General features: G+C 38.7%; 1 long non-coding RNA gene across 2 annotated transcripts in view; it reads left to right on the forward strand.

The window, feature by feature from the left end:
- The window catches only part of LOC135365440 (uncharacterized), a 105,989-nt gene extending 80,406 nt beyond the window's left edge, over positions 1-25,583 (forward strand). The window contains exons 3-4 of one of the 2 annotated variants that reach the window (XR_010413298.1): positions 24,587-24,705; positions 25,249-25,583. This is a non-coding gene — a long non-coding RNA (uncharacterized LOC135365440). The remainder of the gene's footprint in view (positions 1-24,586; positions 24,706-25,248) is intronic. The other variant, XR_010413299.1, reaches the window with a different exon arrangement.
- Positions 25,584-26,306: the final 723 nt, after the last annotated feature.

The raw sequence follows: 26,306 nt of genomic DNA on the forward strand, positions 1-26,306 counted from the left end.
AGAGAGTGAGCACAAGAAGGTGGAGTGGCAGAGGGAGAGGGAGAAGCAGGCTCCCCCGCCAAGCAGGGAGCCTGATGCATAGCTCGATCCCAGGACCCTGGGATGAGGACCTGAGCCAGAGGCAGATGCCTAACCGACTGAGCCACCCAGGTGCCTCTGTTTGCTTATTTCTTATTGGACACATTCCAATTTTTTCCTTAGGATAAAAACCTAGAATATAGATTTCTGTGGTGAAGGGTGTATATATAATTCAGGCTTTTGATAAGTAATAAAATTATATTTTCAAAAGCTGTTGCTTTCTTGTGTGGATTTCTTACCATTTGTTGGAGAATCATGACTGGAACTCTCAGAGGCTGAAGGGATCATTTTTATGGTATTAAATGTTCTGAGCACTGTCCTTGCCAAGGATATGACCTCTTCCAAGGTCAATACTCAGCCTTTTCTTCTGCCCTGTCTACCTTGTTGAGACCCGAGGCCATCGCTAGGTGAACTACTGAGCACTGGGACAAACTGGGACAAATTTTTTTTTCTTAAGAATTTGAACCAAGAGTAATAAAATAAAATAAAATAAAGTACACATATGGAGAGAGAGAAAGAGATTTTTAAAAATTCAGATAAATTCAAACTGTTTCTCTTGTGAAAACTGAAGCCAGAGGCTGGAAATGCACCATATAGATACTGTCTTTCTGACATGTAATAATAAAAGAAGTTCTTTTAATTAAAAAAAAAAAAGAATTTGAACAAAGAGGCATGAAATCCAGAAACTCAGAGAATGTAGCTAGATGTACTAGATCCTGGAGCTCTGTGGTCACATAGAGTTAGGCAGAAGGGTGAACATTTAGTGAACTATATGTCCTGAAAAAAGCTGAAATAAAAAACTTTTTCTATAGAGAGGATGTAGAGAAAGGAATCGATGCTGAACATCAGAGACCACGTGGCCTGAGGGATTCAATGGTGCAGTTGAGTTCCATCAGTATATTCTGAGGTTTGTTCCATAAGACCCCCCTCTGCTTCCTGGAGTTTGATCTCTTTTGATCCCCATCTAAGACACTTGACTCCAGGTAAAATGCAAAGCATTTACTTCAGAAACATAAGCCTCCAAACATAAATAGAGAGCTATTTTCTGAAATATAAATTAGAACATGTCTGACAAAAGATGATTTTTCAGAGTGGTACATTTACATAAAAAAAATTACCAGACCAGACCTGCTCTTAATTGTTTGAGTGTGTAGAATTTCATGCACCCAACTTCACCTTGATGAATCTAGTACAATAGTTCTCAAACTCGAGTGCACATCAAAATTACCTGGGGGGCTTGTTACAACTCAGATTTTTGGACCCCATCCTAAGTTTCTGATTCAGCAGTTCTAGGGGAGACCCCAAAAATGTGTATTTCTAACAAGTCCTCAGGTAATGTTTGTTGATGCTTCTAGCCTTGGGGCCACACGTTGAGAACCACTGAAGCAGTAAGAATGTGGGAAAGTCCCTCAGAGAAGAAAATGATGCAATTTCTCATGTTTTTACTAGTAACTCTTAGGAAGATCTTAATATTAACTCTTTCTCTCATCCTCTTCTCCCCTCTACTTCCCTACATCCCCCAACCATCACCCCCTGGAAACCCTTTGTCCCAGCTGCCATATTCTACCATGGATGGCACTTAACACACTGCCTGGTAACTTGTATGCCCCATGAACTGCCACATCCTTAGGGCGGAGACCAGGATATATCATCTGTGTGTCCACTGATTAGCACCATATTCTAGACATGATAGGCATGGAATACAAGTGTGTTGACTGAATGATAGAATGAATAAGAATTCGTTTTTCTTACTGATTCTTTAGGTCCTTGACAAAGTCCATCTCTGGTGGACTTGATCCCTCCGTTTCTCTCTGGTAAAATTGAGACTGTTGCTTATCTCTTTCTTTGCCTTTATTCTTACAATGTAAATTGGCTTGTCAGGTTGGAATAAAGCAAGGTAGGGGAGAGCATGTGTGTGTATGCACATGCACGTGTGCTCTGTTTTGCTTTTTTTTTTAAGTAAGCTGTAGGCCCAACATGAGCTTGGACTCACAACCTGAGGCCAAAGATCACATGCTCCACTAAATGAGCCAGTGAGGTGCCCCTGTTTTCCTTTTATTTCCTTCTTGCTGTTCATGTGATACAATAGCTGTGTGAATTGGTGGAGTTGGGTATTTCCACCACACCATGTACCTCCTTGAAGAATGTCCCATTCATAAAGAGTTTAATTTTACCTTTTGTGGCTCACAACGCTTGGCTTTGCTTGAGTAGCAATGCATAACCCACAAAACTAGATTGTCATTAATTCGCATCGTCATTCATTCACATAATTTCTTGTGAGTCTAGGCATTTTGAGATAGCACCAAAAAGTATTGGACGGGGAATTAGCAATCCTGGAATCTAGTCTTAGCTTAAGCTTTAATAAGTCGCATGCCCTTAGCCAAGTCTCCTAATTTGATTGTTCAAAAATCTAAATATTCTTTCCAAATCTTACCACTCTCAGCATCTGTGAAGTTGAGAGGAATATGTTCTCAAAAGCGTGACATGCTCTAGGCATATATTTATTTTCATACTCCATACTTTCATATTTTTGGTTCATATGTCCTTTTCGGTGGTAAAGAAGTCATTTGATTAAATAAAGGCATTCCAAAGGGCTGTGTTGCAGCCATCTGTCCTGTGTCTTTGGATTCTCTAGAAGTGAATGAAAAAGAGAATTTAAAGGAGAGGAGCCAATTAGAAGAGATACTTTGCATTTATTCCCATGAAGAAGGAAACTAGAGTTCTTGCCCGGGTCTGAGTATTTGAGTATTTAATTTTTCAGTGAGCAGGAACCAGACCCATCAACATATCCTCTTTGAATATTTATGGTTTGTTCTATATCTTGTCCTTGTGGAATTTCCTGAGCGAAGAGATTGTATGTTTGACCCTTGAAGAAGATAATGTGATCTCAGAAATATGCTATTTGGCATCCTAAGAAAGTCCAGATTTAAAGTATCAGCCTGGTCACTTGCTAACTTCTTCCAAATGTCCAGCTGTTATCATTACAATATGTTCATGTCTTGGTCTTGAGAAGTATAGTTTATAACAATGTCACAATGGCAGAATAGTTGGTAAGGATGTTTTTTCTGCATATTTGACTTGTTAAAGAAAAACAATTTTGGGGAAGTGATGGTGAGGGTGGAGAAACATATTTTCATGGTGATGAAGCCACAGCAAATTTCCAGAGGAAGACAAGCTGCCACTCTCTTGACCTTTTGAGATTCCCCAGGAAGTTTAATTCTCCATCAGTTTGCTACTTCATAGGATGAGATCTGATTTTAAAAACTAGGCTGGTATATTGTAAGTACTTTCTTTCATAGGAACTGCGTTGAAGGTGATCCTCAAACTACTTGGTGCACAGTGTGAACTAAGATATTAATTTACTTTCATTTCCAGTTTTCTGATGGTCTTTACCTAAAAAAAAAAAAAAAGACAAAAACAAAAAACCCCAACTCAACTGGATTGAATTTTGGCTGAGTTGTGCCTCCTTTGAATAATATTTCCATTTGGTACTTACTGGGATACTCAGAAAACCTTAAAATCTTTAAAGGGTCGTGTTTCCTCTATGGAAGCAGAAGGGTACTTTTGACTTCCTGGGTCCCTTTAAAAATCTTTATCCAAGTAAACTATATGCACATCAGGAAAATACACATAGCATCAGTGTAAAAATCATTAAATTTTCAGATACTGAACACAACTGTGTAACCAGCACTTAGATCAAGAAACAAAACACTGTCAGCACCATATAAACCCCCTTGTGCTCTCTTCTAGTTCCTAGCTCCTCTCCCCACCAACGGTAACGATGATGTTGACTTTTTTTTTTTTTAAGATTTATTAATTTATTTTAGAGAAAGAGACTGACAGAGAGAGCATGAGCGGGAGGGGCAGAGGGAGAGTGAGAGAATCTCAATCAGACTCTGTGCTGAGCACGGAGCCACTGACATGGGGCTCAGTCTCAAGACCATGCGATCACGACTTGAGCTGAAACCAAGAGTCCAATGCTTAACCGACTGGGCCACCCAGGCACCGCTATGGTGTTGACTTCTAACAGCATAGACTACTTTTGCCTGTTTTTATACTTTCGATCATGTTTTGGTCATATTAAAGACATTATTTGCTATGTACTCTTTTGGATCTGACTTCTTTTATTCAACATTATGTAAATAAGAGTCATTGTGTAATATATAGGTGCTAATCATTCATTCTCATTTCTGAATGATGTGTAAGTAGGCAGTATTTATCAATTTTACTCTTGATGGAATTTGGGTATTTCTGTATTTTTGGCCTTAATGAATAGATTGGCTCTGAACATGTGAGGACATGTCTTTGGTGGATAGATGTATGTGTTTGAGCCGTATGTATACTTAGGAGTGGAATTGCTAGGTCATAAAATTTGCATAAGTTTAGCTTTACTAGATACTGCCAGTTTTCCAAAGTCATACCATTTTACTGTTTCATCCTTGGTTTCTTTTGACTGGTATTCCCAAAGGTGCAACCGAGAAAAGGTAGTTGAACTAATGGCTCTGATATTAAAACTGAATTGTGGTAAAAGGCAGACCCCTGCTGAATATACCTTTCCTCCTCAAGGGTCTGATCTTTTCCTAACTCTTATTTAATGAAATCATAAATTCCTGTCCCTCTCTTGTTCAACTGAAGGTAACACTTAAATGATGTTGTTTCGAGGTTCACTTACGAGATTTGAGGTGGTTTAAAATCATTTTTAAACTGTCTATACTAAAGAAAAATGGAAAAATGTGCATCTTTAAAGATTACCCCTCTCTGACTAGTGTCCAAAAAATGTTGAATGGAACCGATTTCTTAAAAAATTTTTGATGGTCTTTATTCAATTTGCTCCTAGCTTCTGCTAAACAGACAAAGCAAAATGCAGAAATATTGGAACAGTCCTTATTTAAAGAAAAAAATGATTTTCAGCAAGGGAAACAACATAACACCTATGAAAACATACTGCCATAACTGTCTGAAAATATTTCTGAAGGAACTAGAATGAATTTGAACAGTACCGTACAACAAGGACATTTACTGTAAGAAAAGACCCCCATCTAATGTTCTTTGGGCAGCTTTCTTAGAGACTGGAGCATTCCCAAGTACTCAACTAAATATTTCTAAATGCTTAGGATATAAATATTACTGTTATGAATTAAACAATTATAAATAAATGTATAAATTAAAGCAATTTAGTGTTTGTTATAGCCTGCATATTAATTTTATTTTTATAAATTTTTAAAAAAAGATTTTTAAAATTTATTTATTTGATAGAGAGAAAGAGAGACCACGAGTAGAGGGAACAGCAGAGGGAGAGGGAAAAGAGACTTCCTGCTGAGCAGGGAGCCGTGGGGTTCGATCCCAGGACCCCGAGATCATGACCTGAGCCGAAGGCAGATGCTTAACTGACTGAGCCACCCAGGTGCCCCTGCATATTAATTTTAGTTAAAATATTATGGAATAGGGGCGCCTGGGTGGCTCAGTCATTAAGCATCTGCCTTTGGCTCAGGTCATGATCCTGGGGTCCTGGGATCAAGCCCCGCATCAGGCTCCCTGCTCTGCAGGAAGCCTGCTTCTCCCTCTCCCACTCCCCCTGCTTGTGTTCCCTCATTCGCTGTGGCTCTCTCTGTCAAATAAATAAATAAAATCTTTAAAAAAAAATATTATGGAATAGAGTGCTCCTATGTGTTATATAGGCATCAGTCCCTTAGGTGATCTACAATTACACTGTTTGGTCATGTTTCTTATTTGACCTAAAGGATAATTTTATTATATCCAGGAATCCTAAGATATATATCTTCAACTTCATTTTCTTACCTATTACTGTAGGCATGTAATTTATTTCGTGTAAGTTTCTTGGTTCAGAATATAATATGTAATTAAACATGGCTTCTTTGCAAAAATAAATCATATAGATTCCGGGTATATATTGTATTATGAATGAAAATGCCCCCCCCAAGTGTGTATTGTGTGGTATGACTTTGTGTATAAACACACACATACACATGCATATCAAGCCTTACAGTGTGAAGTAGGGGAAGTTTATTTTTGTAAAATCAGTGCACCGTAGTATAGCTGAAAGGACCCCTGAGCTCTGCTCAGAGGTTTGGATTTTGTGCAACAAACAACAGCAAGCCAATTAAAGGTTTTCATAGAGGAATGAGATCAGAGGTCCTTTAGGAAGATGATTCTGGGAGGAATTGGATGCAGGAAGAAGATTTAGAAGCCCAAACTGGCTCATGTAACAGAACTCCTGAAAGTCATAATCATCTTTGTAGAACATTATGAACCATTGTTATATTAAACTTAAAACAACTAAGAATATCAGTTCATGCAATAGATATCATCTCATACCAAATTCTAGTGTAGATGAGCTACAGGTATGTCAAACTTTTAAGAAAAATGCAAACACATTCTACTGAGAAAAATCAATCCATGAATTGTCCCACCTTGTGAAAGTCTTAAAACCACCCAGATTTGATTTAAAAAGATGTCTCTGCGGGTGGCTGGATGGTGCAGTTGGTTTAAGTGTCTGACTCTTGGTTTCAGTTCAGGCCGTGTTCTCAGGGTTGTGAGATCAAGCCCTGCATCAGGCTCTATGCTCAGTGCGGAGTCTGCTTAAGACTATCTCTCCCTCTCTCTCAAGTAAATAAATCTTAAAAAAAAAAAAATGATGTCTCTGTCCATCTCTTGGAACCTCAGTGTTCTACAGGAGTAAACCTTGAGAATGGTTCATTCCGCTGTTTCTCTTGATATGAGAAACATAAGAAAATAAGGGATATTGTGAAGGAGTTGACAAACGGTGAAGGGTGAGGGGGAGAGGAATGCTAAAATGTTAGTAACTGTTACGTAGAAATCCTTTTTAATAAAACCAGAGCTTACATTCTGATTTGGGATTGGTGGTAAATCTTTCATGTTTGATAATCTTCCTTTTTACATTCTTATTTTAAAAAAAGCAATTGCATGTTTATAGGCAAAAGCAGATAGAGACAGCACTCTCAGGAATCACATTTGTCGTAGCTCAGTGTTCATGCTTGATTGCTAGTGTTCAAAAGCATGGAAGCTTATGAGTTAGGCTTTTGGAAAAACCGACCTCCTCTCTTAAGACAAAATGTTCTGTAAAGCGTACACCCCACACTTCTGCATGACATTAATAAATAAGTCTTTAATTATGCTTATGTGCCTCTATTCTTGTGAGGCAACCAGCAATATACAGCAGAGCTGTAAAATCCCAGGTGGCTTATGGTTAATGACAAAGGAGCATCAGCAGCACTGAGTAATGAGGTATTTAAAGAATGATACAGCCTAATTTTTGTTAAGCCACTGCACAGGTAAATGACTTGCTTGGACAGGTAGTTATGCATCGACCTTAATGATAATTCTGCACAAAACAAATTAAAAAAAATCCCACCAGAAAGTTTTCAGCACAGCCGTGGCCAGCTTGCTTGAGCCCAAAGCCAGCTTAAGAGATTTGTGGATTCAACTGTCTTATAGTGTTTGCAAACTAGAAGAAAGTGGCACATGAGCTTTGGCATAGCACCGAAGTTGTAATTCTGTACACAAGGTGTATGTTTGAAAAGGACAGAGGCAGTGTGTTTTGATGAGTGAGGAGTCAGAGGGACTTTGGTCTCAGTCCTACAAAAGACTGATCATCACCTAAGGCAAATCCTTGGTTTTGCTTTCCTCCAAATGTAACCATGTCATGTTCAGAAGTTGGTATAACACAGCCTTTAATATAGCTATTTTAAAGCTTACCTCCTGACTTTTAAGGGGTTTGTATCTTAAATTCCTTCACCTGATCATGTAAACTCTTGTGGGCATAAATAGGAAGCTAGTTATAAAAATGCATTGAAAACAAGAATGTTGTATATAAGGGAAATATTATTACTGGAAATGTTAAGTCATCTCTTAAAACATCGAGCACACCAAGAATTGGCTTTGATTTGCCTCAAAAAGCAGGAGGTTGTAACTTTCAAAGAAAATTCTCATAAGAGATATTAGCATAGAAAGGGCCAAGCTGTATGTATAATTATTAACTGGGACCAGTTTGTTTTATTATAAGGCTTGCTCTGCTACCCTGAAGTAGGTTTCAGCATGGCCTGAAACTGCATAAATGATGGTGAAAGTAAATGAAATAAATGTACTCCTCCTTACTTTTAGAAAAGTGAATTTAAAATCATATACATAAGGTTCAATAGTGGAGTCAGGATGTGCCTCATAGTCCATACTCTAAGGAAACCATATCTAGAGTTGAACATTTTTATCTTGGCACATGAAGACTTCAGGAAAGGGATTGAGGAAAAATAACTTTTGATATTTGTAAGACATAGAGATGAGATTTGAGTCAAGGTTAAAGGTTTTTTATTATATATATATATATATATGCATTGTATGTATAACCATACACGTATATGTTTGTGTATATAAAATATATAACATGTACAAAAGTTTTGTACATAGGGATGTGCATATATATGTGTGCATGTTTATGTAGTATAATAAATACAGCACAGTGACAGTAATCATATATTGGAAAACAAAATGGGAAAACTGACAAAATCCCTTGGGAGTGATTTTGAGGGACCAGTGACACTTTAAATATATCCATATAAACCTTTAAATTTTCCTTGAAAACTAGAATAAGCAAGGCTTCAAGATATTTCCCCATGTGAAATAAAGACAAGCAGTAGTGTCTTGGGAGAAGAGATTTAGTGCAATCTTAACCTCACATTAAACTTGTATTTTAGGGTAATTTTTTGAAAGAATACATCAAAGCATATGAAACTGGTGCCTAATTATATTATCATTAGTATACAATAGATAGTGTTATCATTCTTCATAAAGTACTACGAAATAAGTATGTTGAGAATATTTAATTATGTGGATGAGTGAAATAATAAAGGAAAATTGCTAGTTAATTGCTTTCCTTAGAAATGCTATTAGGAGTGGCAATTGCCTAGCACTCTCATGATTCATCCTACAGAAATATGCTGTTGGGCTGCTCTCTGCAGAATTATTCTGGGGCAACTAGGAGGGAGAACTAGGACTTGTTGGTATCCATTTTGTTCTTTATTATTTATTCTCTGTAATGTACCATTGCCTCTGGGAAGCCTTCCCTGACTTCAGCTGGAAGAACTTTCTATGAGCCCTGAACACTTGGCCTGTACCTCTGTTATGCTTCTCAGCACATGGTATTTTAATTATTATTTCATGTGTTTGTTTCTCCTTCCAAAGTGGGAACTCATTAGAGACATGACTATGTATTATTCTTCCCAAGCCCTAGCTCAGGGCCTGGCACAGAATAGGTGGTTGATGCAGATTGTGAAATTGAAAAGTCTCTTCTCATAGAACTAAAGGCAATGGCTTGGGAAAGTGTGTCTGAACCAAAGGTTCTCTCGTTTTTTCCTCTCATGAGCATCTGAAACAATCTCATTACCTTTAAGAAGAATTGCCTGAAGAGATTCAATCTGTTGACAGACTCCTTTGCTTCCTTATTTTCTCTAAATGAAAAAGAGAGGAAGGAAGGAAGGGAAAGAAAGAAATGCATTTTTTTTCTCTTTACATTTCATCTCGTTGGAAAAACATCACTTGAAGGCTGTGACTGTTTAGAAAAGTAGAACCATCCCGATCCTGATTCAGGATCAGTTGTCTTTTGTGGATGATTGACATTATCTTGTAAATATATATACTCTGTAAATATGTCTTTTGAATTTCCCCATTTACTCTAACATGTTATAGATTGGGGTGGGTGTTCTATAAAATAGGTGATCCTGATGCCTTCTCAATATAAATTTCTAGGATCCTAAGAAAATGTATATAATAACTTTCTCTCAATTTTTTTTTCTCATATGCATTGCAGACTCTGGCACCCATCTGTTCTCAAGGGTACGTATCTAAAGGGTGCATGCCTAATTTAAAAAAAAATCTAATTTGGAGTCAACAAGGGAAGAGGTATCACCACAAGTACACCTAGTGTTTAAGAATGAGAATGAGAAAATGGACTTTATTGAGGAACTCATGCCTCTAATCAGGGAAAAAGCAGAAAGTTGAAAAAAAAAGTTAAAATAGTAGAACTGTAGGTAATTAAAAATGGTAGAAAATAAAAATTTGATTCTGAAGATGTCTGCTAAGGATCAGTTGCAGATAATAAGTGAAATAGTAGCTTAGAGAAAATCTGTCAGTTTTGAGAAAAGGAGGAATGTGGTATGTAAATTACCAACCAGAGAAATAAAGCAGAGACAGTATTCAAATGGTGGCACTAGGAGGATAACCTTTGGATATAAGGAACTAGTATCTTATATTGGAAATTATCTTCCCTCCCTACCTGCCTATCTCTTGTGGACTAAAGTAAACACTTGAGGTAGCACTTAAGGAGGAAAGTAGGAAAATGAGAGCATATTGCCTACACACACATACCCATATACACTAGAGGGCTTTAAAGCCAGAGAGGGAGCTGTCAATGGGTTACTTTGCAACTGACCTGGCCTCCTGGCCTTCCCTCTCTCTTTTTAAAAGTAATCTCTACACCCAATGTGGGGCTTGAACCTGCAACCCCAAGATCAGGAGTCATATGCTCTACAGTCAGGGCCATCCAGGTGCCCCCGACCTTCTCCCTAAATAAATGCCTAGCTGCGTAGTCCAAACGTATGTGTGTGTGTCGGGGGGGAGTTGTGGGTTACAGACATAAAAACTGAGACAAAGACAAAGTTAGAAAGTACCAGAGACATAGAAAATGGCAAGAGTGTTTGTTCATTTTTTCCTACAATGTGTCAATTATATCCCAGTTGATGTTGTCTGTAAGGGACAAGAAAATGAAATGCCAAATGGCTTAATACGTAAATTCCTAAGCATTTGCTTACATTTCAGAGATTTATTTTGACTATCAGGCTAAATGTCAAAATTTTTCTAATCACATTTGGCTTATAGACTTGCATTGGGATTTCATGTCATTTTTGTTCTTCAGTTTCTTGACTTATATGAAATATCTGTAATTTGTAGCTAACAGGTCCTATGGGATACTATGACAGTCTGGATAAAAACCACTGCATTGGAAAAAATAAATTGGTACAACAGTGTGTTGCACGAAGATCCTTTTCTTGGCTTTTCATTCCCCACATATTTGTTTTCTTTAGTGTCCCGTATATTTAAGATGTTTCTAAAAAGAACTTAACCTGGGGTGCCTGGGTGATTCAGTCAGTTAAGCTTCTGACTCTTGATTTCTGCTCAGCTCATGATCTCAGGATGGTGAGATCGAGCCCCAGGTAGGGCTTCTTGCTGGGCGTGGAGCCTGCTTAAGATGTTCTCACTCTCAAAAAACTAAAAACTAAACAATAAATAAAAAGAACTTAACCTGCTATATCAATATGATGATAATTGGGCATCCTTTATTTTATTTGACTTGGTCCCATTCCAACCCTGTAGCATGGACTTTGTTTTTATAATTTTATAGATAAGGAAACCGAGACCCATATAGTTGAAGTAGCTTTCCTGAAGGCTCACTGCTGGTCAACTCAGTGAACCACTTTCCACTACACAGCATTATTGACTATCAGTCCTAAGTCATTTGAAGCTTGGAGTCATGCAGTCCGGAATTTTGCTAATTCAGCTGATGACGGGAATGGCAATCATGAACAGATAGCATTAAGCTGATTACGGCTTTAATTTCATATTTTGTTTTCTTTCCCTTTAGTACATTCTGATGGCAAATCTAGAAAGCTCTTTCTCAGTAGGCCAAATTGCCAGATTTAAGCTCTAAAGCAGTTTTTGAATACTTTGCTGTATATGTATATTTAGTAGCGGCCATTGTTTAACCCAGAAATTTGACCCCTTACTTCCTATTTTACAAGAGACTTAATGTCAGGAAGATGATTTATGGTGATAAGGGTAGATGTCGTTCCTATGCTCTTTGATCTTAGCATTGAAGCAGTGTTCTGACCCTTACTTCAGAGTTCCTGTGGTCTACCCAGGACAGTTAGTAGAAGAAAATGTTATCTTGGGTTCTTGGTGAAATTTTTAGACCTAAGACTTCATAATTTTTTTCAGTTTCCATCTGCAAAAATGAAGATGCTCTTCACTTCTTGTCTCTTTGCTTCACCTCTCATCCTTGCCAAATCCCAGCTGGGGAGAGTGGACAGCATTTGTTTCCTACTGTTGACATGAGATAAATCATGGGGGACACTCCAATGCCAAAGCCAATAAGCATCTTTTCAGCTTTGATTCTAGCGTGCAAGACTCAGAAAGTCACCATTTAGTTGCATAGAAGGGTCTCCATTACATGCTTGGCTTCAGAAGGGCCACGCATGGGGCAGACTCTATTGGCGACTTACCTTCCGTGCCAATGTACCCTGCCCCTGGGTGTCAGTCACATTTGGTGTAAAGCAATTATGACAGTCTTGTTGTTCCTTGCCAGTGACTTGTTGGAATGGGCATATGAACCTGTTTTGGAAAATAATCTTTAAGTAATACGTTAGGAAAGTCCTATTGTTATGTGATGTTATATGAGAACAGGATGCTTTGACAGTTATCTTATACCTTGAGGAAAAATATTAAATACATACCAGGGATGGTTGAACAGAAGATCTGAAGGAGCCTGCATTCTTGATGACATCATTGAGCCACTGATTCAACATTGGGATGGTTTTTCTCTGGTCTTTTTGTTAAATAATGTCCTTGTGGCTTAAGCCCACTAATCAAGTTTTCTGTTATTTGCACTTAAAACTATTCCTTTTTTTTTTTTTTTTAAGATTTTATTTATTTGACAGAGAGAGAGAGACAGCGAGAGAGAGAACACAAGCAGGGGGAGTGGGAGAGGGAGAAGCAGGCTTCCCATGGAGCAGAGAGCCCAATGTGGGGCTCGATCCCAGGACCCTGGGATCATGACCTGAGCTGAAGGCAGATGCTTAATGACTGAGCCACCCAGGCGCCCCCTTCAAACTATTCCTAATTGACAGAATATCCTAAAAGGGAATTGTGTATTACATTTTGCTTTTCAAAACTTTAAATTTCACACTATAGAAGTTCTTACATTGTAATTAAAAGTACAGTTTATTCACACAGCAAATGGCATAATCCAATAACACAAAATAGAGGGGACACTTGAATATTATGTTAAGGAACTAAACAAGAAATTAGCTTAGCAAATACATAATGCATGAATGTGCCTTATTGATTCAATGCCAGTTATTTTTAATCCATAAATATAATCCATTATATTTAACCCAATCTTAATTATCATTCTCCTATATCATATTAATGTCAGTATTTATAGCAAATTTTTTTTAAAGATTTTATTTATTTATTTGACAGAGAGAGACACAGTGAGAGAGGGAGCACAAGCAGGGGGAGTGGGAGAGGGAGAAGCAAGCTCTCCGCTGAGCAGAGAGCCTGATGCGGGGCTTGATCCCAGGGCCCTAGGATCATGATCTGAGCTGAAGGCAGACACTTAATGATTGAGCCACCCAGGCGCCCCAGCAAATTTTTGTATACTCAACGTTTGTAGGTCAATTGAAATATCGATGCCTCCACAAAGCAAGACCATAAATTCAGCATATTTAAAATAATATGGTGCTCGTGGAGGCAAATGTGACAGTTAATTCTGGAAAAGCAGGCTCCAAACTTACAGATTACTTAGGTACTCCAGATGTCTGTGGCCAACTTTGTGTATGTGTGTATGTGTCCTTTCTCTGGCCAACTTTGCTCTCTGGTGAAGAGCGAGGGAATAAGAAAATATTTCAAGACCCTAGGATGATGAGCAGAAGGAAAAAATGTGGGAGGTTTGAATATGCCATTAACTAGAAACCGGTATCTAAGCATCTGAGCCTGCAGTATATACATATTTTCTCAAGGTCAGCTCACATATTACTTAGGAATGCCTGGCATCAGTACAATGAATAGAACATCTAGCTCCCTGATGCTCAAGTGCTGAAACAACAGTTGTTCTTAGGCCAGCACATTCTCATCCCGAATGAAAGCAAATCCAAGTCTTTAAGGGATTATTAGAGGAAGAATATTATTTTCTCAGTGACTCAAAGCCAGCTGTGAGGGCCTTTAGTACACTTTATGCTTCTTCTGCTCTCCTCTCTTCCACCTTTGGCATGTCTACAATTGGATGAAGTGCTTTTCCTGAAATGGCAATCACTATTAAATCCATTAGCTGGAAACCAAAATGTTTTCCTAATTGTTTAAAGTCTCATTGCGAAAAGGAAGTTTCTATTGATTGCAATATGAGGGGAAACAATCCCAAGTTCATCATTTTTTGCCTTTTTATAAACACAGTCAGATGAGACTGACATACTCAAAGTCATCAGATTTACTTTTCCCAAGATTCTCATTCATCATCAGAAGTTTCTACTCTGGGTTTCTTTGTGCCCGATCATTCTTTAGTTTTTGTTATTTGCTGACCACTTTCTTCTTGGGCTTGTCTTGTATGCTGTGTATCTTTGCCTTGTCTTCAAATTTTTTTCATTAATTTGCAATTATTTTTAACAGCAATTCTTTGAAATCTTCTGTCTTTTAAAAAATTAGGTGGCTGGGCCCTACGCCCGGAATACGGCACTTCTTTTCTTCAACAGACATTTCAGCTGCTCTCAAGCACCCACTTTTAGCCATTGCCCAATATTTGGAATCCCGATAATGCCTCTCTTTGGCCATGTCCCTTAGGTATGTATCCCTAGTTCTTAGCATAGTGCCTGACGCTTAGTGGGTGATGTTTAATGTTTCTTGAATGAATGCAAAAATTCAGGTGTTATTTTTTTTTATTTCATCAAAAACTCAATTTGACCAAATAAGTTGACCCAAATAATAGCAATAACAACAACAACAATAATAATAAAACAGTCAGAATGAGGGGTTCTGCTGTGGTTACCCAGTATCTCATTTGGTTTAGGCTCTCAGCCTCTTTAATAAAGCTCTGCTTCTCTCCTCACTGAACCAGGAGAGTTGGACAATTTCTGAGCAAAGAGGAAAAATGTTTTTCACTTAAAAGTGCTTATAATCTGGGGCGCCCCTGGGTGGCTCAGTTGGTTAAGCATCAGACTCTTGATCTCAGCTCAGGTCTTGATCTCAGGGTCATGAGTTCAAGCCCTGCATTGGGTGGGGGTGGAGCCTACTTAAAAATAATAAAAATAAAAAATAAAAAGCTTTCCAAAAGGTACTTATAATCTGATATGACATAAATTCCAATAAATGTGACATTACCAACTAATATGCCTTATAACTTTGATATTTGTAAATGGAGCTATAGACAGATTCTACCAAATGTTTGTTTCATAGACTCTAGCTATCTTATTCACATTGAAGGAAAATTCATCTTGCTTACAGAAAACTTAAAAGACTGCTAGTCCAGAAAATTTTCATAGGGGTAATGGAAATTATGGATTGGCTGAAGACTGGATTTAATCAGATTGTAGTAGTATACTTAGCAGGCAGTATTTAATTTCTCCTTAGATCATTAGTTACATAGTTTATCATATTGAGAGAAATCACTGTATTTGATAACATAAAATTGAATTTCATTTGGCAATCATGATGAAGTACAGAACAGCAAGTATGCACTCCTTTTCCATGGTGTTGACATTCAGGTATCATCAGTTTTCTTAGTGCTTTAAATTATATGCTGGAGTGGCTACCAGAGTACTTGAAAGGAGAATAAATAGAGATTTACTGATTCCAATTTGGCAGTAATTTTGCAGGAATGAGGATAGGCTGTTAACAACATTCTAATAGTAAAACTCCAAAGGGTTTTCAGTATAATCTTTATGTTTTAAACAGTGCTTAGTTGTTGAACTAAGATACCATGTGCTCTTGCAATTGTCTTTGAGCTTCGTGCATTGGATAATCCTTTAGCATAATGAGTCCAGAGGGATGAATTAGCTATCTTTTTAGCTCTTTCCTAGAAACAGTCCCTAGAAACTAGAGGAAAAATTTACCGAAAGACTGATGAAAGGTAGTTTGGTCCAATTGTGTGGTTACAGTTCCAAAGCAGTTACCTTGATTGACACTTGTGTTCTGTTTCCTTGATGTTAGCAATGAGAATTGCTATACAGACCTTTTAGATTTAAGACATTGGGAGGCAAACAGAACAAAATGGAGAACCACTTCCTTTGCTTTCTTAGATTTAACTTATCTGGGGCTGTAGAAATTAACTTTTTGTTAAATTTGCTTAATGATGTTCTGTCTTTGTTCTACCTACCCACTGTGTGGCAATTTCCTTGAGGGCAAAGACTGTCTAGCTCAATCCATGTAACCCATAGCAGAAACCAGTAGGATCACCAGGTTCTTCCCTGATGTTCTACTTTAACTTTCCTTTTTAAAACCAAAAGGAAAAAGGGAAAAAACTAGATAGCAAGGTGGATTTTAAAACACCGTCAATATTTTCTTCTCAATGCTCCTAGGACGGAGACAGGATTTTTGCTTTGGGGCTGGCCATTTCTGGGTCTTGGAAGGGATTCCTTTGTGAGCACTCTGAGTCTGGCGGAGTCAAACTAAGTAGCATGTATCGAGTACTTATTATGTGCTGGCGCTGTTCTAAATGGTAGTAACTTGTTTAAGCCTTAACAACAACCCTATGATATAGGTACTAATACTGACTTCATTCTGTGAATGAGGAAACTGAGGTACAAGTCACACCATTTAACTGGTCGACCTGGGATCTGAAACCAAGAAGTCAGAGCATATATTAATAGACTATCTCCGCTACTTCCTCATTTGTCTTGGAATGGCTCCCAACAGTGCCAAAGGAATCCGACAGCACCTGTTTCAGACAAGGATTTTGAATGTTATGTTTTATAACATAAAAAGCCATCCCATGGAGGAGGCTATATCTCTTCAGAAACTGTATGTATGTATGTATGTATGTATGTATGTATGTACGTATCTAGCTAGCTAGCTGTGTAACCTATTTACTGTCGTAGGCAGAAGAGTGGCCACCCAGAGATGTCTGTGTCCTAATCTTGGAGCCTGTGGGTATGTTGTTACATGGCACGGAATCAAGGCTGCAGATGGAATCAAGATTTTTTTTAAAACATTCCATTTATTTATTTGAGAGAGAGATAGCAAGAAATAGAGCATGAGTAGGGGAGAGAGGGAGAAGCAGGATCCCCACTGAGCAGGGAGCCTGATGTGGGGCTCGATCCCAAGACCCCGGGATCATGACCTGAGCTGAAGGCTGACACTTACCCGACTGAGCCACTCAGGTGCCCCTGAAGTCAAGATTTCTAATGAGCTGACCTTAAAATTGGGAGATTATCCTGAATTATTTGGCTGGGCCCAATGTAACCATAAGGGTTCTTAAAAGTGGAATTGGGAGTCAGAAAAGTCAGCATTAGAGTCATGAAATACGAGAAAGATTTGACTGACACCATTGCAGGCTTTACAGATGGAAGGGGTCACAAGCCTACAATTGTGGGCACCTTCTAGAAACTGGAAAAGACAAAGAAATGGATTCTTCCTCTAGAACCTCAAGAAAGAATTGCAACCTGCTACATTTTGATTTTAGTCCTATGAGACCCCTGCCAGATTTCTGACCTCCAGAACTGTAAGATAATAAATTTGCATTGTTTTAAGACACTGTTTGTGGTGATTTTTTACATTGGCAATAGGAAAGGAATACACTCAGTTATTTACAGTAAGTGAGGATCTGGTAATTTCTCTGGTGGGCTGGAGATAGACTTGTTACTGATAGGAGACCAAACAAAAATCTAAGAATCTCTATGTCAAGAAAGAGCTGACCTCAGAATTTTTTTATTCAAAAGTTAACTCTAAACTTACTGAGATTATGTCAGTGTTGTGCAATGCTTATGATTTTTTGAATGCTCAACACATGGATATAATTCAAGATTGAAAAAGTGTAAAACATACAGTGATAAGCATGTACTTGCTTTTCAATATTCGCTTCTTCAGGCACCAAGGACAGAAACAGGATTTTACTTTGTTTTTGTCTTATCACCTAGGATTTTACCTTATCACTAAGCTACCTACTTTCTCTCAGAGACATTAGTAACACCATGCCTTGCAGAAGTATGTCATGTCTATATGAGCATGTGCTTATGTATAGTCTTTTCCTCTTATGTAATAGTAACAAACTAGACATACTGCACCTTTGCATTGATTTCCGTCTCGAATTCAGAAAAAATCTCATGTCATGAAAAATAAGCCACACATGATATGAATGGAATTGGCAGGAAGAGAACTATTCATGATTTCCCACACTTCATAGAGGTATTCTGTAAATTGAAATATATCCAGGGGGAACGCAATAGTAGGGTATATGGTTCATGCAAAACAGGTACTCAAAATGTTATTTAATGAACTAATGAATAAATTTTAGATGACTGGATGGTCAAACTAAGATCCCATTTCCAGGCCATGAGCTTTTTGCAGAAATTCCTGGGAAAAACCAACATAAAACCCAGGATTTAAGTTCTGACTGAAACTTGACCCTTCAATCTCAGAGTTTAGATCTGAATGGCAGTGGTAGAAGGTGAGGGCAAAACCAACCTGTCATTTCAAAGTTTGCAGGTGTGTCTGCTTGAGCTGGAGACTTGAATACACCTTTAGTAGAAAGAGTTCCTTTGTTAGGGAAACCACAGGACTGGGGTAGTTGGTTTTATAATTACAGAGCTTTGCCCATAATTAGAAAAGTATACATTTGGGAGCTAAGGCTCTCAGTAACTAAACTGCTCTATGTGACAGTGTTGAAAGGTGTTTATGTTCTAGCCAGAGCTGTATCTCTGAACACTGTGCCCTTTAGATAATTTCTAAATTTACCAATACAGAAATAGTTACTTACTCTTGTGAAAATATTTTATGTGTATTCGTTTTCTCCAAATGAAGTTAGTAGCCGAGCTTTGGAAAGGTTGGAGATAAGAAGAGGACACCCTGCCTGGTGTCTTGGATCAGCTTAGATGAGTGATGGATTCTGTAGGGCTCTGGATATAGCCGTATTGTTTCAAGGTGCAGGTGACAATGTATAGCATAAGACTAGGGGGAGGGCTTTTCATCTCACCCTTGGCACAGAGCCCAGCACCTTTCTGGCATCAAAGGACTGGAGACAGAATCTTTGATGTGGACATTTGGTTTCTCACAGTGGGCATCCTCTGCAGTGGCAGCTGGGAATTCCTTCAAGAAGCTTTGTAAGCACGGTTACACATGCACACTCACACACATCATCACACATTTATGTAGATTCTTCATATTTTATATAAACTGAAGTGTACTAGACATAACGTTTTGCTCACTTGTACATTGTTTTGTATCTTAAAGGGATTGTCAGTGAAATAAAAAGGGTTTGAGAGTTGATAATGATAAAAAATGTCAATAACATGTACTGAGGAATTACTGTGTGCCAGGTACTATGTGCTTTATGGGTATTTGCTCATTAAGCTCTACAGTTGCTCATTAAGCTCTGCAGCTGCTCAGAGAGTTTCATAGATACCTCACAGAGTAAGGAGCTTCTTGGTTGTAGACGTTTTTAAGCAGATGTTGGCGACCGTCTGCTCTAAATGGAATGGAGTAGGTTCCTACTTTGGGGGTGAGTCAGAACAGGTGATTGCTAGATCCTTTCCAAGTATAAGTGCTTAGGATTCCACCAGCTGATGATGGAGTGCAGGGGTGGGTATTTGGAGTGTTCAGTAATGTTTGGCAAGGACTGACGAAGACTTGAATTTCTCTCTTGCTTCAGGGTAGTGATGGGTACACGTTAGAGGTGAGGAGGGCTGTTACTGATGCTGCTTTCGCTGACCTGAATCAAGCTCAGAGTGGCCTTGCTCAGAGTGGCCTCTGGTCTTTGAGGTTGAGTCTGTGACCATGAGTAAATCAAGTTATAGAGTAAACCGCAAGTCTGTAGAGGAGAAGCTCTGTCTTATTTTTTCTAAGAATTCTGAGGCTTCTTCAGGTAACAGATATGCACCCAACCTCTCATCCTTTACTTCACAGCTTCATCTCTGAGCTACAACAATGGCTTCAAGTGACAAGTTTAGGTCATCCAAGTATGTTGTAATACAGTCAGTATGGCAGCACTACTTTGATGCTTGCTGAAAAACAGCTCTCTTAAAGATTTATTTATTTATTTTAGAGAGAAAGAGAGAGCGCGCGAGTGAGCACGAGGGAGAGAGGCAGAGGGAAAGGAAGAACCTCAAGCAGACACGCTGCTCAGCTTGGAGCCCAACGCGAGGCTCGATCTCATGACCCTGAGAAATCATGACCTGAGCCAAAATCAAGAGTTGGACGCTCAACCGACTGAGCCAGCCAGACACCCGAAAAACAGTTTTTATCAAGGAGTAGGCTATTCATTTCTTCATTAATTCATCAGTGATTTATTTGTCAGGAACCATTCTTTTTTCTTTTTTTTTTTTCCAAATTTTTATTTAAATTCTAGTTCGTGAGCCTATAGTTCAATATTGGTTCCAGGGGTAGAGTTTAGTAATTCATCACTTGCATTTAATGCCCGTGCTCGTCCCAACAAGTGCCCTCCTTAATACACATCACCGTTTAACCCATCCCCCGCCCATGTCCCTCAATCAACTGTTGGTTTGTTTTCTTTCCTTAAGAGTCTCTTATGGTTTGTTTCCCTGTCCTTTTTTTCCCCCCGTTCCCATATGTTCATCTATTTAAACTGTTTCTTAAATTCCACACATGAGTGAAATCATATGGTAATTGTTTTTTCTGACTGACTTGTTTCACTTAGCATAATGCAGTCTAGCTCCAGCCACTTCATTGCAAATGGCAAGATTTCATTCTTTTTGATGGCTGAGTAATATTGCAGCGTGTGTGTGCGCGTGCACATCTGGGCTTGTCAGGAACCATTCTAAATGCTTGCAAAATAATGCTTACTCTTTGGAGGGATAAGCCCTTGAAGAAACAACTTAACTGAATGCTGTATCAGTGCCACAGTGGAGATAAGAGGCCAATGTGGTGACGGAGGAGGAATGAGGAGGAATGACTTTTAGTGATAGAAGCGTCACGGTGGCAGTCATGGCTCAACTGGGTTTTGAAGGATGAATAGGATCTGACCAAGCAAAGAAGAGAAAGAAGATGTTCAGTTCAGGGAGGTGATAGCTCTGTGGCTTAGAGCTCTGAAGGAATGGCAAACTGCAGGTGGGGGGATGTTCACAGCTTTAGCAATGTGGGGGTGGGGATGGTAGGGTGTGTTTGTGCTGGAACAGCATGTAATTGTGTGTGAAGTAGAGTAATGGAACCCCCTGACATCTGGAATAGCAAGCAGTTTCTGCAGCTATAAACCAAATGTCAGTCTTCACATACAGGCAATGAAGAGGAGGTTGTTCATTTATTTATTTTTTTGTCAGCCACATCCGCACATACAAGATAGCGATCTCCATCTGTGGTGTAATCTTTAAATAGAAATGGAGCTTCCTGCTGAGGGCTCAGGCGTGCTTTCGGTGAGCCCCATTTACCATGCTCTATGACATCTCACTCACAGAGTCTCACCCCAGCTCTGTCAGTGTCTGTGAGTGGTCGGAACATTTCATTCCCATCCAAGATGGTGAGCACCTTCTGGGGAAGGATCACTCCTTAGGATTCTCTGTAGCTTGAATGGATTTGCCTTCAATGTTGACTGAATGACTATCTGAATTCCAGTCACAGGCCATCCTGGAGAACCTATGGTTCTCCAATATGACCTTGGTTTTTGCCACTGACCACACTCATCCTCCTTGTCCAGGCTGCCATTGACAGTCCCCAGCTCTGCCTCTGTGACCTGTTGGGAAAAACATTCATCTGGAGAAGTTGTTTCAAGCTATGAAACAGTCATTTGATTAAAAAGCCAGTGGTTAAAGTGCTGAAGACTTCCTTTGGGAGGGCTCACCTCCTTTGCAGACCTTTGTAGGGCCCTCCTATCCCTGTTCTTTCCCGAAGAGCACCCCTCACCTCACACTTCTCCAGCAGAATCTGCAAGCTTTGTGTATCATCTAATTTTACCCATCTCTTTGTCCATTCCCTTAGGGCCTTGTTCTCTGAAGTTGGCTAATGGCTAAAGTCATCTGTGCCAAGGTGCTAGAGTCTGGAAATTCAACTTGAACTTTAATAGGACTTGGTTGAAAGAGGGAATTGACCCAAAACCGAGAGAAAGGGACTTTTGACCTTTCTCAATCAAGTACCCATTCTGGACATGGATTCAGAATTCCATTATCCAAGGCAGCTCAGAGTAACTCAAACACTGTTTAGGCGCTTCGGTGAGCAATTCTCTGACAGCAGATGAAGTTGAGGATAGTAAAATGATTCCTTCTCCTCCCATCACTGGCTGGGAGTTTATTTAAAAAAAACAAATATATATATATATAGCAGGAGACTAATTGTGAATGAAATAAAGGACATCAAAAGAATCTTCCTAATTAACTTAAATACTGATCGTTACCATTAGAAAATGAGTCAGCCTAAAAACACATGTAATTGCAGTCTTCCTGTGTTGTGTGAAGCCTAGAGATTGAAGAACTACATTATTAGCAGGAAAGGACAGGCCATGGTGACATCCATCATAAGGAAGAGATGGTTTTGCCATCACTTACTGTGGCATGTGACATTTGCTTGACTGACTGCAAAGCATTTGATGCCCAGGAGGCTGGTCGTGTCTTCCCTACACAGCCAGTCTGTGAGCGGTGAGCACGTGTTACCACTCCTGTTTGGCAAATGGGAAACCGAGGAACTGGAAATTGTAACTAGAATTAAGGGAATCATTAAAGTTTAGGGCAAAATTGTGAGAGAGGGTGCTTTTTATACCTCTGTGTGAATGTTAATCATCCTCGTAGAGGGCACTTGACTATGAAATCTTACCTCTAATAATGACGCAAAATTTTTTGAAGGGGCTCTCCTAACCCCTAAATTCCTAAAGAGAGTACAGGCATCCATAATTAGCATAAATCTGGTGGAGGGGGAAGGAAGAACGGAACAAAATCTTTCCTGGTGTCCTTGACATCCCATTGCAGACCTGCCTTGCGTAAGGTGAGGTATCTAGGAACAGGTGGAGTAACAGAGAACAGTTGAGTTTCTTCTGATGACGCAAGTGTGAAGGGCTGATTTGCTAAGTTAATCGAAAGAGATCCTTTCATGGAGTATATATTATGAGAAATTCCATGAGAAATATGTGATGCCCAGATTGGGTATTACTGATTAGTAGAATTGATGTCTTAGTTCAGTCAAAATACAATAAACAAAACCAGTTTGTATGTCATTACTTATTCAAATATTTCTAATTATATGGCTTTAGGTAGGTGTTCTTAATCTTATTAGTGCCATGAACTTTGGGGCAGTCTTGTGAAGCCTTTGGGTCAGTCCCTTGACAAAATAGTATTTTTATTTTTATTTTTTTAAGATTTATTTATTTGAGAGGGAGAGAGAGAGCACACATGAGCAGGAGGGGCAGAGGGAGAGGAGAGAATCTCAAGCAGACTCCTCGCTGAGCATGGAGCCCATCATGGGGCTCCATCTCACGCTCTGAGATCGTGACCTGAGCCAAAACCAAGAGTTGGACGCCCCCAGAATAGTATTTTTAATGCATAAAATCAAACACTTAAAATCTCAAAGAAAACCAATACTACTGAAAGACAGTCATCAAAATTTTTGAAAATTTGTGATATATGCTTTATTAATGAATTAAAAACAAGATCTAGTGCACAGATTTGATTTCATAACTTCATAGTAGTGATGAGCACCAATAATATTTTAAGGTATCTGCAACAACTATACTGTGATTTAAAAATATCTGATATTTCTGTGGAGGTGAAGTTACAATTACCTGAATACCTGAGGCTACTAGTGACTACTGGTCCATGTTTATAGTGGAATGAAGTGCTATGTTTAATTCAACATTGGTGAAAGTTTTGCAGCAGGCTTCCTGGCTTAACAGTCTGTCTACCTCCTTGAACTGTGTGGTGTTGGAGGGAGAACACAGCCTTTGAATTGCAGCTCTGAGTTCAAGTCTCCATGAAGACTTTACTTCCAGGGTGACTCAGCTATTTTAGTTAAACTTTAGGAATTTAATTTGCTTTTTTTTTTTTTTTTTAATTTGCTTTTTTTAAGATGGGAGAATATTGAATTCTGCATGAAGTTATTGAGCAGACTAAATGATATAATAATGTATATTCAACATCTAGCACAAAGCCTGTCACCAAGAGGGAACTCAGCAAGTAACACCGTAGGCACTTTTTTCCCCACAGTCAAAGGGAAAGTGAAGGAGGTAAGATGATTTGTGAAGGTTAAGTCTTGCATTAAGATCCTGGTTCTGGGCAATTTGCTGCCTGAGATAATGTACATACAGTCTCTTAGTTTCAAAAGAATTTGAGAAGGAAGATACTTTGGAAAATGTATTCCATTTTATGCATCTCTAAACCAAGCCATAAATCTAACTGTCTAAAATTGCAAGTCTGTAAAATTCAAGCAAGTTTTTGGGAATTAATTGTTAAAATGTATTTAAATTCCAGTGAAATAAGATACCATTTTAGGATTTGGAATGCTGGCTTTTCTGTTTTATGGTAATATTAAGATTTTAGTTGAGTTCTTATCTTCTCCCATGCAGAACTGAGAGGGGGTAACATGCCAAGGAGCCATGTAGGAGCCCATTTGGAAGAGGACAAAACCCCAGTCTGCTCAGGAGCCTGAGCCACTCCCTCAAGCCAAAGGTCAGAAACAAAGCAGGTACTGGACACAATGGCCAAACTCAGGTGCTTTGCCAACATATTTAAAACGAGTTAATTGAGAAGAAACTTCACATGATATTTTCCCCAATGAGAACTTCCTGAATTTTAGCTTCTTTTTTTTTTTTTTTTAAGATTTTATTTATTTATTTGACAGAGAGAGACATAGCAAGAGCAGGAACACAAGCAGGGGGAGTGGGAGAGGGAGAAGCAGGCTTCCCGCGGAGCAGGGAGCCCGATGTGGGACTCGATCCCAGGACCCTGGGATCATGACCTGAGCTGAAGGCAGACGCTTAACGACTGAGCCACCCAGGCGCCCTGAATTTTAGCTTCTTAAGCTGTTAAGACGTTATTGGATTTTTGGAATTTTTATTGTTAAATATTCCAGATATCTAGTCACTGATCATCAGATACCATAGAATCTAGTAAAATTTATTTGAATTTTACAACTTAAAATGTTAACTTTTAAAAAAATAGAACATATTGGGTGGTATAAGATGTAAGTATTCAATTTAGTGAAACTTGTTTAAATTTCTATTTTCAGATTTGGGAGGCTACAATCAAGGTCATTTGAGAAGTAAGACCCGGTGTCTTACCATTCATTACCTATGGGTGTCCACATAGAAATTTATAGACATGGGAAAGGCTAGATAATGAGAATGCTCCATAAAGAGGCACCGTACTTCACCAGGGAGAAATGCATCCAAGTTTCTTCACAAATGTTAAGAAATATGCCTATTTAATTGTATGTTGCATTTTCCATGGTCTTTGCTTTATTCATTTCATGTGCAGTGATTAAAAAGATATATTGTACATTTTATTATCTCTTATGTTTTCCAATAAATACAAAACTGACGTACTTTTTTTCTTTTTCATTCTTCTCAAGAGGTGTGGTGAACATCGAATAAGATAATAATTTTGAAATGCTTGTCTTGTCCATTTAAGCTGCTATAACAAAATACTGAGTCACTTATGGATAACAGAAGTTTATTTCTAACAGTTCTGGAGGCCAGAAATCTGAAATCAGGAGCCAGCATGGTCAGGTGAGGGCTGTCTTTCAGGTTATAGATTTCTTGTGCCCTCATTTGGAGCCTTTTTAATAAGGCACTAATCACCTTCCAAAGACCCCACCTCCTAATACCATCACTTTTAGGGGTAGGAATTTGACATATGGATTTTGGGAGGACACACTCTGTGAGACTGTGATTTATAAGAATTATATGTTTGGTCATTCAGATGACCAAAATATACAGTAGTCCCCCTTTTCTGCAGTTTTGCTTTCCACAGTTTGTTACCTGAGGTCAACCGTGGTCCAGAAGCAGATGATCCTCCTCCTTACGTGTTATCAGAAGTTCAGTGGGAGCCTAATCCTACGTCACGGTGCTTACATCATTCCCCTCACTTCACCTCATCATGTAGGCATTTTGTCATCTCACATTATCCCAAGAAGGAGGGTGAGTACAGTACAATAAGACGTTTTTAGAGAGAGAAACCACATTCACATAACTTGCGTTATGATATATTGTTATAATTGTTCTATTTTATTATTGTTGTTGTTAATCTCTTTGTGTGCCTATTGTATAAATTAAACTTTATCATAGG

The sequence above is a fragment of the Mirounga angustirostris genome, unplaced genomic scaffold (genome assembly GCF_029215605.1).
Source record: "Mirounga angustirostris isolate CCGP_5_RB_7025 unplaced genomic scaffold, mMirAng1.0.hap1 SCAF_7, whole genome shotgun sequence".
Taxonomy (NCBI): Eukaryota; Metazoa; Chordata; class Mammalia; order Carnivora; family Phocidae; genus Mirounga; species Mirounga angustirostris.